The sequence below is a fragment of the Ursus maritimus genome, unplaced genomic scaffold (assembly GCF_017311325.1).
Source record: "Ursus maritimus isolate PB19 unplaced genomic scaffold, ASM1731132v1 scaffold_24, whole genome shotgun sequence".
Taxonomy (NCBI): domain Eukaryota; kingdom Metazoa; phylum Chordata; class Mammalia; order Carnivora; family Ursidae; genus Ursus; species Ursus maritimus.
Genome location: NW_024424897.1, coordinates 40,430,691 through 40,444,220, shown reverse-complemented (window position 1 = coordinate 40,444,220; position 13,530 = coordinate 40,430,691). Strand labels below are relative to the sequence as shown.

At 52.7% G+C, this 13,530-nt stretch overlaps 1 protein-coding gene across 1 annotated transcript in view; it reads right to left on the bottom strand.

The window, feature by feature from the left end:
• Nucleotides 1-13,530, bottom strand: part of KSR1 (kinase suppressor of ras 1) — a 144,702-nt gene that overhangs the window by 105,923 nt on the left and 25,249 nt on the right.

Below are 13,530 nucleotides of genomic sequence, written 5' to 3'. Positions count from 1 at the left end.
CGCTGTGCCACCCAGGTGCCCCTGCCTTTGACTTTAAATCAGCAAAAGGAAAAGGGAAGGAACGTGGAAGAGAAATGTCAGATTCTAAGACATTTAAATTTTCAGATGCCTTATTTGGGTCACAGGCTCTCAGAATCGGCAGAGGCGCCCTTCAACGACAGCCACCTTGTCTCCCCGGACCTCTCCCAAGCGCCAACCCTGGGGCAGTCCAGGCCACACTGGAAGGCTCTGATGGGCAACGCTTCTCTCGCCTAGATGCTGTTTAGGAGCGCCAGCTCCAGAATCAACAGCCCAGCCTTGGAATTCCAGCTCTGCCACTTCCTTGCTGTGCGACTTTGACCATCTCCTCACCCTTGCTCATCTTCAGGGCCCTCACCTACTGCCGTGCGGTCTGGGCCCTGCATTACGGCACTGGGCCAGGAGGCAGGATGGCGGCAGGAATCCAGGCCACAACCCTCACCAAACCCAGTGCCCTGGACCAGTCCGACCCCAGGGACACCCTTTAGGAATTTGCATGAAATTTGCATGCATAGTCACATACACCTGTCAGAATGGCTAAAATCAACAACATCAGAAACAACAGGTGTTGGCGAGGATGTGGAGACAAAGGAACCCTCTTGCACCATCGGTGGGAGTGCAAACTGGTGCAGCCGCTGTAGACAACAGTGTGGAGCTTCCTCAAAAAGTTAAAAATAGAGCTACCCTACGATCCAGCCATCACACTACTGGGTATTTACCCAAATAATACAAGAACACTAATTCAACGGATACACGCACCCCTATGTTTATAGCAGCATTATTTACAATAGCCCAGATAGGGAAGCAGCCCAAGCGCCCATCAACTGATGAATGCATAAAGAACATGTGGTATACAGATACCATGGAATATTATTTAGCCATTAAAAAGCATGAAATCTTGCCATTTGCAATGACATGGACAGAGCCAGAGTAAAATAGGTCAAAGACAAATACCACATGGTTTCACTCATTTGTGGAATTTAAGAAACAAATGAGCAAAGGAGGAAAAAGGGGGGGCACAAACCAAGAAACAAACTCTAGAGAACAAACTGATGGTTATCAAGAGGGGAGGTCGGTGGCAGGGGGACTGGGGAAATAGGCGATGGGGATTAAGCAGCGCACCTGTTGTGACGGGCACGGGGTGATGTATAGAAGTGCTGAATCACGACATCGTACACCTGAAACTAATAAACGCCATATGTTAACTAACTGGAATTAAAATAAAAACTTAAAAGACAAGAAGAAATTTGCATGCATAGGCCACAGCGGCCCAGCTGATCTTCAGGTCCTCCACCTCTAAATAAGAAGAATCATCCCCAAATCTCCAAAGGGTTATTATGAGGATTTACGGCAACGCATGCAAAGTATTAGTGGTTGGCATGTAGGAAGTGCTCAGTGATCACTGCGATGATCATTATAATAAATCCCGATGATGATGATAATGATGACTTAATTTATAGCCTTGGTCAAAGTCCTGCCACCAAAGCAACCAGAACAATCCTAAATGCCGCCTCGCGGGGCTGCCACGAGGATTAAATGAAATAACGTACGAGAGAAGCACAGGACAGGAAGGCTCTTTAAGTGCCAGCAATTATTACTACAGACGTGCACAGCCTTTGGTCTAAATTCTGCATCCTGGAGTTTCACCTAAGCATGATTCAAGCATTCAGAGTTAACACTCATGAAGGGGCTGTGCCAGGCCTGGCGGGGTCACAGGGTAGAGATGGCACAGACACCGCACAGGACTCCAGCCCCTCTGGTCTCCCCTCTCCCCTCCCGGGCTCCCCAGGCTGTGTATCTGCCAAACCGTCAGATCCCCTTTGCCCTCATGCCAAGCAGAGAGCTCAGCAGATGCCTTCAACATCACATTTCAGGGGACCCCTCTCTTTGGGGTAGCTGATGAATTTACTCCAAAGCCACACGGCTGTATCCCATCCAGGCCCTATTTCTGAATCTTGGCACAAGGACGTTCATAGATGGATTATCGAGTGCAGGTCGCTCCAGGGAGCCCACGAAGGCGGCATCACGAGGACTTTGCCAAATACTTCGCCGAGAGGCCTGAGGCCCTCCCAGACCTGGCGGCTGGCTACCTACCAGAGTAGGAAAGGGCAGCCTGGTGTGCTTTGCTCTGAGAAAAGAAAGCGGTCATTGCCCTGCCCCAGACTGAGCTCCACAGCGGCTCACGGAACAGCTGCTTAGGAACGCTTTTCTGGAAGTTCCTTGGAAAGGGAGCCCAAGCTCACCAGACTATGGCTTCACTTTTTCCTAACTTCTTAAAAACTGGGACAACTTTTGCAACCCTCCAGTGTCCAGGAGCCTGGCTCTCTCTTCGTAGCGCTATGAACTGACCAGCAACGGTGGACGGGCCAGGTTTCCAAGGGTCCAGAGTCCCCTCCCGAGGGCGAGGTGAGGAAGCCTCGCTGAAAAGCCTCGGTTCTGTCCTCCTAGCTGGCTTACCCTGCTGCCCAGGGGCCTCACAGAAATCAGAGCAGCCCCCCTCCGTGAGCTGTCCCCTCCCTTCTGTCTTCCTGCCGGGAGCCCCCACCGCATTGCCCTGGCTGGGCTGCAGGCCTACTGGGTCCTTAGTCTCCTCGCTCTGAACAAACCTGTAACAGCCCTTCTGATGACCTTAGCATTGCTGGAAGCTCTGAACCCTCCTGACCCCGGTGCCACTCTCCCTCTCACCCTGGGCTGCTTGCCTGTCTCCACTTTCCCACAGAAGTCCTCCAGAAACTAAATGAACTTGGACCAGACATGTCCCTCTGCAGCCACACTAATTTTTTTTTTAAACGCCTCATGGGTCCTTCTGTTCCATCCTGAGCGCTCCCGGGCGTGAGTAAAGTTTCCCCAGGACCCGAAAGCAGTTTTTAAGTCCCAGCGCCAGGCCCCACCCCAGATTCTGGTTGGGCTTCTCTGGGGTGGGGTTCAGGCCTCAAAATCCTCCACAGCTCTCTCTCCAGGTGATTCTAATGGGCAGCCAGAGCTGGGCTCCGCAACCTAGCCCACGGGCTGCTCACTGGAGTGTATCGGCATCACCCTGGGGCACACAGAGGTCCCCTTGGGCGGGGCAGGGCAGGTCCCAAGCCTTTGTCCCCATGAAGGTCCCCAGGCGATTCTGGGAATGACTCAAGTTTGGGAACCACCAGGCTGTCTGGAAAACAGGACCTCAGACACAGTTTTTAAAATGGATACGGCAAAGCAGCTTTTTCCTTGGAAATTTCTGGGCTGCTTCCCTGTGGTTAAAATCACCCAAACAGGATTGCCCCAACAAGGCTGGGCGTTAGAGTCGGTCAGGAGGCACCTCGAAGGGCTAAGTACTACTGCTGCTGAGAAAAAACACGCACACGCTTGCACGCACATGTTCATATGACACGTGTGCGCACAACACGTACACACACGTACGCATAACCACACGTACACACACTCCGCATCTTTGCAGCAAAACCTGTTCAAACCTGTCTGCCCATCCCGGGAAGAAACCACCACCCTGCCCGTCTGGTGTGTGCCCTGACGCTCCCACACTTCCCAGAAAGAGGGCTTCCCTCTCGGGCACTTGCCGGGCCCCGAACAAGCCGCTTCACCAGTGGTGGCTGCACACGCTGGCGCACGCCACAAGTGCTAGCGTTGTTGTTTTCTTAAATCTACTCACTTTTTAAAAAATTAACGTAATTGCTACCAAGGGGATGCTTATCTGTGCCAGTCAGAGAAGATTTCCAGAAAAGCAAGGCGAGCGGCAACAAAACAACGAGATTAAATCTAGCGGACCCTCTTCTCTGAGAAGTCTGGCATCCCGGGTCCCATTTCTTCCTAGTCCTATGCTCCTTTGCTTCTTAAAAAGGGAGATGGCCTCGGACCTTCTCCTCAAGGCCACCGAAGGGCTTCTCAGGGGACTTCAGGTAACTAATGCCACATCTGGGTGTCACCTAAAATGGTCCGGGGTGCCCACCCTGCCTTTTGTCCTTAGCCGAGTTTTCTAGAAAGGACACCACTACTGAGAAGTGAAAGATATTGGGATTGCTCGCCCCGCGACAGAAAGAGGACAGATCCCACCCGAGGCCACAGCAGCCCACGGCCCACTCCTGTGCTGGTTACTCCGCTGACCCCAGCTTCAGCGCCTACACAGGGGCTTGCCAGCCCTTCACCTTCCTGCAGACGGTTGGGGGTGGAGCGCGACGATGAAGGCGGCCCAGGATGAGCCCAGATGCATGGCCACTCACTGCCCCGCACGTAAAAATGAAGGTGCAACTGAGAGCAGAAGACCAAACATCAGCCCACCTGCCCGCCTCAGTGAGCAGCTCCACCTCCCCTTCTCCCAGCATCCCTTTCTCCCCCAGGGGAGGGAGGAAGAGACCACTTACTGCTGCCCCCAGAGAAAATACCAGAACAGCGAGGATCTATTGCTTCCTGTTTACATAACAATGAAAACAAATAGGAACTCTCCCAACAGAAGCAGAACTTGAAGGGTTGGTCCCGGGTGCTCCCACCCTCACCTCAAGAAGATGATACAGCTGTGGCTTCCAGCACATTCACTCGCCCCCCGCCCCTCCCGCCAAGAGCCACGTTCCCCACCTCCACACTGCTAGCCCCTCCAAGACAGTCTTTCCAAATGAAGATGAAAATAACAGGAGGAAAAGCCCCTGTGTCTGGCTGGGGGTTGGGAATCCTGAGGGCCACTAACCACATCGCGAAAGGCACGAAGGACTTAATCATCAACCTGAGGTCCCCAGGCCTCGCTTGCTGGTTACCATGGCACCCACGAAGTCTCCATCTGCATTCCTGCTTTCAGGCCTGGTCCACCAGAGGCCCGGCTGAACAGACCCTGTGCTGTGCCAGGGGCCCCCACTGGGCCCAGAGGTGTGAGGAAAGGGGACCAGGAAGTCTGGCTGTGACAGATTTCAAAGACTTAGAATCAGCTACAAGGCCAGACAAAACAGAAAAGAGGGCAGCAAATTATTTGGGTTTTTCTATTCAACTCATGGGTTTTAAGGTTTCTAATTTTAAGGGAAGTTGGGGTTTCATTCACTAGAAGTATCTTTTGTGTACACCCCCCCATCTTATTAAACATAATTGGAGACAAACAAAAGATGCGTCATGGCTGTCTCTTTCCGGTCACGTTTGGGTGGCTGGATATAAGACATCCCATCGAGCAAACATTAACCACCACCCATGGGCCTCAATGTCTTACCCAAAATAAGGCCCCAGTTACTGAAGGAGACAGGCCTATCCTGGGAGCTTGGCCAAAGTGGATTCAAAATGCCAAGCCTGACCACTGGCCCATGAGGTCCCAACAAGCCAAAGCCTGGGGGTCCTCATGGGGCAGTGGCAGGGCCTAGAAGGTTCCAGAAACATTTACTATCTGTTCACACAGGACCCAGCCATTAAATTAGGCTTCCAGGCAATAGCATCCCATCCCAAAAAGGATGCATTTTCCAAACAGCTCCCTCTGAGGTCCCAGGGATAACATGGGACAACAAAAGTTTATAACCATAACAGGCAAATATACTCTCACAAAACATAACAACAACAACAACAAAATCCAAAATACAAAAAAACCATGATTTGGGGCTTTGAAGAGAATGTCTGTGCCTGATTAGGGACAGACAGATCCAAGAAGACTGAACCCATTACAGACCCGCCACGAGCTCCGGTTCCAAGGCACCACAGGGTTGACGAAAGCGATGAACCCTCTGTGAGAACTGGCTCTGGTATTCTGAAATTGCAGTGATTAAAATACCCGCTTGGCAGTCATGTGTTACCTGGTAGACACAGTCTTACTGGACACTGTTCAGAGAATTTCAGGGCTGGAGGGGGCATTAGAAATGATCGCCGAGCCTGACTCATTACCCATCTCCACCCCTGTGGCCAGAGGAGGGGGCCAGGTCCCAGGGAGATGCAGGAAATAGTTCTCAGTCACCATCCAGGCAGACGCCAGGACTCAACGTCCTGGAACCCCAGGCCCAGGCTGTCCGCCGCACCTCACCTCCTCTGTGTGGAGGGGGCCTCTGGTCTCCTCTTGAGTTAACACACAGACACAAACACAGGCGCACACAGCCACACAAGGGCAAATGCACAAATAAACAGCTTTTCTGCCAAGACACTGGATCAGGCCAAGGGAGTGAGAGATCAGGAGTAGAGACCTGGGCAGGGGGGAGGGGAAGGAAGGGGAGCGCTCCTGAATATACCCCCACCCCCTCTGCCCCGAAGGCACTCATTCTTCTCCAAAACTTACAAGCGCCTGCCCTGCTTCCAGCAGGCACTGTCTCCAAAACTAGGCTCCACTTTTCCAACTGCTTTCCCCACCCAACAGATACAGGAGACAGCTAGGAAACCACCCCAGCCTCCAGCTCGGAGCGAAACTCACAGCCACTCCGCACACCTGAGGCCTCCACCCAGAGAAAGCCCTCCCTCCCTTCACTCCCGCCACCGCCACCACCACCGCCACCGCCCTTAGTGGCTGCACCCACCTCGGACCTGCGCTGCCCGGGAGCCCCTTCCCTGCGTCTCTCGGGCAGCACAGTAAGAGAGCAGGATCACCTGGGGCACCTGCTCTTGGGCTGGGCCAAGGGACACTGCCAGGGCCGCCTCCCAGCGCGGGGAGCCACCCAGCAGGCCACACTGAGTCAGAGGCCAGGGTCCAAAATTGGCTTCCTGGAGGACTTGGAAGGGACGCCACCCAATGTCACTCTCGGAGAGAGAGCCTGAGACAGGGCTACCAACCGAGATCGATCTTGATGGGGGGGGGGGAGATCAGGGAACCGGCTCCTTCAAGAGCCATTTTACATAGGTGTTTTTTTTTTTTAATGCAAATGACAGAAATCTCCTTCCTGCTCTTTATTGCTTTTCGATGTAAATTAAAAGACCTGTTCCTTCACGTCTCTGGAATCCAAAATATCAGTCCTCCACTGGTCTCCAGGGAAACATTAACCCTGTAGAGTCATGGCGGGCTGGAGTGGCGACAAGCCGGGGTCCATGAAGGCACTGACCAGGCCCAGGGCCCCAGGCAGGTGAAATCCAGCCTTTTCACTTGCTTTCACACCTAGGGTAGATGGATTCTCCGTGACCTCACTCAGAGGCGGAGCTTCCAAATTACTGCCACCTGTCGACACCTTCCCGCCTTCCCTTCCTCGCTTCCAACAGGCCCACAGTGCTCACCTGCTTGGCGGGTCAGGCAAAATGCCCCTCCTACATCCCACCCCTGCACGTGCCCACCTCCCCCAGGAATAATCCTATATGCTCCCTGCCCAAAACCCTATGGCAATTTCACTCCCGAATTTCCAGTCTTTGTTTAAAGGGCCTTAAAAAAAAAAATCTCTTACTTGTTCCTGGAAGCTTGTTGTACTTTTTTCCCCTGCTATCCGACAGGGGAAGAGGAAGAGGAGCCCGATTTCCAGTTCACGGGTGACCAGCAAGCATTTCCAGGCTTCTGCTGTTTCTCTCTGGCCAGGCGGAGGAAAAGGCCGTGAGCGCCCAGCCAACCACTCATACCACAGAATGGGAGCCTTGGGTGCCCCAAATTAAAGGCAGTGAACAGCCAAACCTCCCGGCGAAAGCAGGGGCTGTTTTGTTTGTGACTTACCAGCAGCAGGCACAAGCCTTCAACCCTGCCACTGAATATAACCAGCACAACTTAGAATGCTCCGCAGATCGCATTATTCCCCATTCAGCACTCTCCCTCTCGATCCTACCCCATAATTACAGAGAGTTTGGGGTTGGGATTTTTTATGCTTTTTAAGTGGGTGACAACTCAGAAGGACTATTTAAATCTGAGCTAGAGGGGGGAGATCATTATTGTTAAAAGGGCAAAATTAAGAACGCATTTCCCTGGGTCTTAGGTAATTCAAGGTCACTTGCAATAAACAAGACAGAAAACGGAATCGTCTGAATCAAATGTACCCTGGGGCTCCACCACCTTGCAGGGCTGACAAGCCGTAAGCGCGGAATAGAGCTGACTGTTAATGTCTCTTAGAAAATCTACCACATTAAGAAATTCAAGCGCATGATTTCCTGTCTGACTCAGGTGTTTTACCGCTTTTCTTGGTCCCCTAACGCACCCCCCCTTTCTGAAAGCGCACACTGATGGTTACGGGACGAGGGCTCTAAAGAAAGATATGCTCCGGTCCTGCCCTCACCAACCATTTACTGGCTGTGTGATCGTGGGCACATCACTTAACTCCCTAGAGCCTCAATTTCTTACTTTATAAAATGGGGACAATAGTGCCTCTTACTTCATAGGGTTTCCTGAGGAGTGAAGGAGATTAGAGTTGTCACAGGCATCACAGAGTGAACATGAATGCCAACCTTAATCCGAACGATGAAGGAACACACGTCGCTTTGGGAAAGGTCAGTAAGGCCCAGTGCCAATGCTTTCTATGAAGTGGCATCTCTAAAACAAGGTAATCGCCATTTCCCTCCCCACATGGCACACATTTTCTAGCTAAGACAAAAAGCAGGGCTGGGAATGCCAAGTACTAAGTGTGTAATACCATTTGCTGAGCACCTAGCACGTGCCAGGAATTTAACCGTATATTCACAAATCTTCATCATCCTGCAAGGCAAGTAGTGTGAGTCCCATTTCACAGGTGGCGCTCAGCTCAAAACATGTCCCATCGCCTCCTGGTGCCCGGTGAGTCTCAATGTCGACACGGCAGATCAGGATGGGCGCCCAGGGCCGATGGCAAGCACTAAAGCACCAAGCCTCAACTTCTGGGCCTCCGTCTAGCTCATACCCTCCCCCTGCAACAGCGTGTCATGTGAGTGTATTATTCACAGAATGTTCTAGAGCTGAGAAACCGTGGGGCTCGCCTCATCCAATCCCTTGATTTAGGAGTGTTAGAAATTCAGCCCAGGGGCGCCTGGGTGGCTCAGTCGTTTAGCGTCTGCCCTCGGCTCAGGGTCTGAGCCATGATCCCGGGGTCTTGGGATGAAACCCCACATCGGGCTCCCTGCTCGGCGGGAAGCCTGCTTCTCCCTCTCCCACTCCCCCTGCTTGTGTTCCCTCTCTAGCTGTCTCTCTCTTTGTCAAATAAATAAATAAAATCTAGAAAGAAAAGAAAAGAAAAGAAAAAAAGAAAAGAAAAGAAAAGAAAAGAAAAGAAAAGAAAAGAAAAGAAAAAGAAAGATAGTTCAGCCCGAGAGGGGGAAGTGCCCTGTCCAAGGTCACATGATGGCCCAGAGGCAGGGCAGGTATTTAGCCACAGGTCTACCGGCTCTGGAGAAGGGTCTTGCCATTGGATGCCCCAGCAGGTCCCAGAGGAGTGGTCAGCCCTGGGAACAAGCAGGCGTACCTCTGAACAGATTTCAAAGCAACGCAGACGTGACCTAAGCAGACCCTGCCTCCCCAGGCTGCCGGGAAAGCAAACCGGCCCGATGTGTGCTGGGCTGGCTGCCTTGAGCTTGGTTCACCCCTGAACCACAACCTCGAGATTATCAGTGTGTAAAATTACCTTCCTAGATGCTTCGTGCGCTTCTATTTTGAGGCCGCCCGCTCCTAGCTGTGGCGCGCACCCTCCCGGTCCTGCCTCTCCCCGAAACACGCAATCACCTGCTGTCGGTAGCCTCTGTCCCCAGCAAGGGGCTTCCATCAGGTGGCTGACCCCTGTAAATAATTAAAGGGTGATCCCATCACGTCGGGGAGGCCTATTGTGAGGGAAGCACTGCTAGGGGAGGCCTATTGTGAGGGAAGCACTGCTAACGGCCTCACGACTGCCTCCGCAACAGATGGCGAGCAGAGTGTGCCGGGAACACAGCCCCAGACGCAGCCTGCCCAGGGGCCAAACGAGGCAGGAGCCAGGGGCCTCCGTTCGCAGGCCACCTTCAAGAGCAGCAGAGCCTGCACCCACAGCCCAACTCTTCCCACAGAGACCTGTGCAAATCCACGCTTCCTCCAGGACGGCCTCCCTCTTCTTAATTTGCAAGACAACACCAACTGGAAAGCAAAACCACCCAAAGAACTTGGTTTTTGGGGGGGGCAGGGAAGAACTTCCTTAGAGTAAGAAATGCCGACTTCTCCAGCCCCCAAAAGTCAAGCGCTGGGAGCAGTCTGGGAGGCACTGGTGAGTGATGGAGTGCTCTCTGGGTCTGTGCGCATCTGTCCACAGAGGCACAGACACGTACTGAGAAGCTTTTAAAAAAACAGAAATACACCATGTATCATCATTCTGCCTCTGGTTTTTTTTACACTTAATAGATCATGAAAAGAATTCCAAGACAGTCCATAGATCTCTCTTGTCTGTTTTACAGGCATAGAGTATTTCATAAATGATCCAATCTTTCTCTTCCTGCTGGACCCTTAGGGGTCTCTAACCTTTTGCTTCTACGGACAAAGCTGCAGTGAACATATAGCCGTGTGTAGGCAGGCATGGTCGTGTCAGATGTCAGATTCCCAGGCGTTGCATAGCTGAATCCTAAGCAATATACATTTTCAGTTTTAATAAGAACTGTCAAAGTACCAGGCACAAAGGTGGTATCAAGGGGCACAACTCAATTACACTTACGAGTTGCAAAGAGCGCTCTGGAGCACTTCCACAAAAGATTTCACGCGCGGGGGGGGGGGGGGGGGGGTTGCTCTGCCTGAAATGTTCGGAAACCACCTAAAAGACAGTACTAACTGCTAACATTCAGACGTCATTTACTCCGTGCTTAACACTTTATAAGGATAATCTCATTTCATGCTTTAACAGCCCCATTTCACAGAGGCGGAAACTGAGACGCAATAATTTTTATAAGGTCCCTCCAGGGCACTGGCAAGAGGTGGAGGCTGGAGAGACCCAGGCGACCCGACTCTGGAGCCCACACACTTGCTAAGCGCTTTAGAGCCGTCTGAGCACACAGGTCCACGCAGACTCACAGGTACAAAAATGCTTCCAGACCCAGAACTCTTGGCCTCGCCCCGAACCAACTATGACAAGCTTCTGCCCAGACTGGTGAACCCAAGGAGCATTGTCACTTTGAGAAGGTGCCTGCCACCTCCTCTTCCCCCTGAGAACTCCACCACCTCCCAGCCCCTCACCCTTCCAAATCCGGAGGCCATCCTCTCCATCGTGGCCTGTTTGTGACCTCCTGGCCAGGTCCATCCTCCCCACGTCACAGCCACAGACCCTGAAGGAGGAAGTAAAGAGACCAGCGGCAGGAGATCCGCTCAAAAGAAGAAAGAAGAAGCAAAAGGCCGCCAAGGCCCCGATGCCGATGATTCACTGGCCTCGGACCTCATCGTGCACCACCCCACAATTTCTATGCCAGGGGCTGTTCTCATTCATCTTTTTTTTTTTTTTTAAGAGAAGGAGAGCAGAGAGAGAGAGGTGAGGAGGGGCAGAGAGAGGGGGAGAGAAAATCTTAAGCAGGCTCCACACCCCAGCACAGAGCCTAATGGGGGGGCTCGATCTCATAACCCTGAGATCATGACCAAGAGTTGGACACTCAACCGACTGAGCCACCCAGGCGCCCCAGGACTGTCCACACTCAGAACCAGGAAAGAAAGGAGAGAACAGGCAGGCCAGAATTTTTGCATGCATGGATGCAGGAATCCGCCAGCTTCCCAGGGATTTTAGTTCAAAGGGGTTGGTGTGGGAATGAAGAAAGAGAAAAGGAAGAACAAAAAGAGAAAGAGGACATGAGGAAGAGGCAGATGAAGCAGGAAAGGACATGTGAGGAGGAGCGGTCCAAAAACACACTGGCCTGGCCGGAGCACCCGCTCGAGCCCCCCTGCCTCATTCCCGTCTGCAGAAGGATGAAGAAAAGCAGAAGAGCAGACCCAGGCCCCTCGCTGGAACATTGCATAATCAAAAGAAAAGGAACTTTTCTGCCTGGAGGGAAGCCTGCAGCTGTGTTCCCATCCCTGCGCTTCTCCCCATCAACCCGGCACACGCCCAACTGGAGATCCCACACCCTCCAAGACCCGGCCCCGAGGGGCGTCCGGGAAAGGGCAGCATCAGATAGGCAGCGCTGGTTCCAGGCGAGTGGCCCAAGACATCCATGCCTGAGGACGGCGGAGCCATGCAGGGCTTCCTGCTAGAGCGTTTCCATGTTGTTCTAGAAATGACTGGCAGGTCAGGGAGGCTGATGCAATAAGACCTCTTACTGCATATTTTAATTAATGGTGGTTCCTGGAAGACAGAAAAATGACTGCAGTATTGTTGGTAACGACAAAAGATTGGAAACACCCTGAATATCCAGCAAGAGGGGATTGGTAAAAAATAATAGTAAGATAATGGCACATCCGTAGGGAGGCAATGTTACGCGACTATCATACGTGGCTATCAAAAAGAACAAGACAGCTCTACCTGTCCTGCTGTGAGCCCGTCTCCCAGGTGGAGCACGTGCAGAGGAAAGGACACCAGAGCTTGGACAGCACGCGCCTGCGAGGGAACGGGGCGAGGACCACGGTGAACGGGATGAGTCCTGCCTAAGGCGCTGGGAATTCTCTTATTTCTCAACCTGAGTGGCACGTACACAGGTGTTCAGTTTATTAAACCGCACATCCATTTTATGCATGCTTTTGAGTATATGATATTTCACAATTAAAAATTTCTAAGGGTGGGGGCGCCTGGGTGGCACAGCGGTTGGGCGTCTGCCTTCGGCTCAGGGCGTGATCCCGGCGTTATGGGATCGAGCCCCACATCAGGCTCCTCCGCTATGAGCCTGCTTCTTCCTCTCCCACTCCCCCTGCTTTGTTCCCTCTCTCGCTGGCTGTCTCTATCTCTGTCGAATAAATAAATAAAATCTTTAAAAAAAAATTTCTAAGGGTAGGTGCATATGCATAGAAAATCTCTAAACTTCAAAGTAAATGCCTCTGATAAGGGAAACTGGGGGGGTCAGGGCAGCGGGGTGCAGTGTGAGGCAGGTTTGCTTTGACTGTATATCCTTTTATAACTTTCAATATCTTTTACCACATGCATGAATTGCCGATCTTAAAAAAAAAAAACAAAAAAACAGTCCCTGGCAACCCTCCAGGGTGTTTTGGCATCATAGATCGGGAAAGTACCCAGGGGGCCAGTTTCCCCATTTTGCAGCTGAAGAAGCTGCAGCCCAGAGCATCTGAGTGTCCTATCCATGGCCACGTAGCAAGGGAGCGGTAGACCGGAAGAGAGGCCAAGCCTCCAGGTGCAGGCCAGTGTTCTCCACTTTTAACTCTCTCAACCAGTGGTGCCCGGGCTGCTCAAAGCCAAGGACCACCTGCCCGGCCTGGTCAAACCCTCCTGCAGCCCTTCCCCCACCCCAGTCACAGCTGGGGCAGGGAGAATCGGGGCAGGGGGGCGCCCGCAAGTCCCACAGTGGGAGTCGCGGGGCATAGTCAAGGTCGGAGCCCCCACGTCTGGAGTCTCCTGCCCCCATGTCCCCTGGTCTGCCGCCTCCAACCCATGGGCACACAGAAGGACAGACAGACAGGCAGGCGGGCTCCAGGGCTCCCATCCTGACCCTCCAGGCACTGTCAGCCACTCCTGCGTCCTCGTCCTCGGTAGGCATCCGCCTGGCTAACCGCTGCCTGGCAAACCACCGCCCGGCAAACCCACGGGA